Genomic DNA, 2,817 nt, shown 5'->3' on the forward strand with positions numbered 1-2,817 from the left:
CATACTCCAACAATAATACATACTCCAAGGACAATAATACATCTAAGAAAACAAATTAACAATCAGTGGTTATTAATATCTCTCAACATCAGTTAATTCAGTTTCTCAAAAATGGACACAGTCTAATAGAATAAATGTAAAAACAGGATCCAACATTGTCCTCCATATAAGAAAACTAAAGATAGACATTATCTCAAATTAAAGGTTTGGAAAAAGATTTCCAAGCAAATAGACTTCAGAAGCAAGCTGAAGTAGACATCCTAAAATCTAATAGAACAGAATTTTATTCAAAATTAATCAAAAGAGACAGAGAAGGATATTTCATACTCACAGAAGGATAAATCTACCAAGATGATATCTTAATTCTGATCATCTATGTTCCCAACAAAAAGGCCCCCATATTTGTAAAAGAAACATTGCAAACTCTTAAATCACATATCAAACTGCAAACATTAATAGTGGGAGATTTTTAGTTCCATACATATGCCAGCAAAACTCATGATGCCCTCCCTTTTAATAACTGAATACTATTCTATTGTATAAATGAACCACATTTTCTGTATCTATTCTTCCATTGAGAGATATCTGTGTTATTTCTAGTTCCTGGCTGTTATAAATAAAGCTGCTATGAACATAGAGGAGCATGTGTCCTTGTGGTATTGTAGAGCCTCTTTTGGGTATATGTCCAGGAGAGGTATAGGTGGGTCTTGAGGTAGAACTATTTCCAACTTACTGAAGAACTGCCAGATTGATTTCCATAGTGTTTTTACCAGTTTGCAGTCCCACCAGCAATATAGGAGTGATAATCTTTCTCCATATCTTTGCATACTAAAAATATCATCCTGAGTGAGGTAACCCAGACCCCAGGGACATCTATGGTATGTAACTACTCATCAGTGGGTATTAGATAAAAAGTACAGAATACTCAAGACACAATCCACAGAACCTAAGAAGGTTTACAAGATGAAAGGCCTAAGTGAGGATGCTTCAATTCCACTTAGAAGGGGGAACAAAATAATCATGAGAGATAGAGGTAGGGAGGGATCTGGGAGAGGGAAGAAGGAGATGAAAATGGGGGTAGGTTAGGATCAGGTATGGCAGTAGACAGGAGCGAATTCCAGCAGGCCAGGAGAATGAATAGAAATATGCAGCTGTAGGAGTTAAGGGGGGTGACCTTTAGAGAGTTCTGGAGACCTGGCATGTGAGAGGCTCCCAGGACTCAATGGGATAACCTCAACTGAAATGCCTAACAGTGGGAAATAGAACCTGAAGTGATTACCAGCAGTAGACAGACAGGATCCCCAGAAGAGGTATATAGTCACAAACTCACCTTAAAAAATTTTGATGCATAATTATTCTTGTCTAAAAGAAATCCAGGGAGAAAAATGAAGCAGAAACTGAAGGAAATGCCATCCAATGACCATCCCAACTTGAGATCCATCCCATGGGCAGGCACCAAATCCTGATAGCAATCCTGATAGCAATATTTTGTGCTTGCATACAGGAGTCTAACATGGCTGTCCTCTGAGAAGCTGTCAGCAACTGATTGAGACAGATGGAGATACATACATCTAAGATGGAGTAGAAGGTTTTGACAACCTCATAGGAAGATCATCAGTGTCAAGAAACCTGGACTCCTGGGAGGTCCCACAGACTAAGCTACCAACCAAGAATCATACATGGGCTAGTACATGCCCCCTGGTACATATGTAGTTGAAGGTTGCCTTGTCTTGTCTCAGTGGAACAGGATCCACCTAATCCTGTAAGAGACTTGATGTCCCAGGAAAGGATGAGGCTTGGGGATGTGTGCTATAGGGTGGGGTGAGTGTGTGAATGCCTCTCAGAGTGAAAGGGGAGGCTGGATTGGATGAAGAAGTGTGGGAGGTGGATCAACATTTGGAACATAAGTAAAAACATAATTTAAAAAGTAGCAGGAGATTTCAACATGCCTATCTCACAAATTGATAAGTCATCCAGATAAAAACTAAACAGATAAATAATGAAACTAATAGACATTGTGTATCAAATGATATTAATAGATATCTTTAGAATATTTCATTCAAACACATGAATAAATTTTCTTTTCAGCACCTCAATGATCCTCCTCCAATATATACTCAGTCACAAACCAGGCCTCAACAGATACATAAAAATTGAAATAATGCCTTGTATCTTATCACAGGGCCACAGATTAAAGCTGTACTTCAACAACAGAAACACCAGAAAGCTTATACATACTGATGGAAATTAAACAACTCTCTAGTCAATGATTTTTGAGTCCAGCGAGAAAGTAAGAAGGAAAGTAAATACTTTCTAGAATTTAATGAAAGCAAAGGCACAATAAATCCAAGTTTATGCTACACAATGAAAGCAGTGCTAAGAGGAAAGTTGAAAGCATCAAGTGCCTCCATAATGAAATTGCAGTGTTTGGGGGCTGGCGAGTTGGCTCAGTGGTTAAGAGCACTGACTGCTCTTTCAGAGGTCCTGAGTTCAATTCCCAGCAACCTCACGGTGGCTCACAACCATCTGTTACGATGCCCTCTTCTGTTGTGTCTTACAGCAACAGTGATGATGTACTCACATATATAGAATAAATAAATCATTTTTTTTAAAAAAAAGAAGAAAGAAATTGTAGTGTTATTATACTACCAATTTAAAATTACCCTGAGAGCTATAGAAAAATAAGCAACCATAACAAGGAATAGAAAGGGGATAACATTTGAAATGTAAATCAATAAAATCTTCCATTAAAAAAAAAGAAATTAGAGTGTTCTCATACCAGTAATTTAAAACAACACTTAAAAGCTCTAGAAAAAG

Source organism: Mastomys coucha, unplaced genomic scaffold, assembly GCF_008632895.1.
Source record: "Mastomys coucha isolate ucsf_1 unplaced genomic scaffold, UCSF_Mcou_1 pScaffold21, whole genome shotgun sequence".
NCBI classification, from domain to species: domain Eukaryota; kingdom Metazoa; phylum Chordata; class Mammalia; order Rodentia; family Muridae; genus Mastomys; species Mastomys coucha.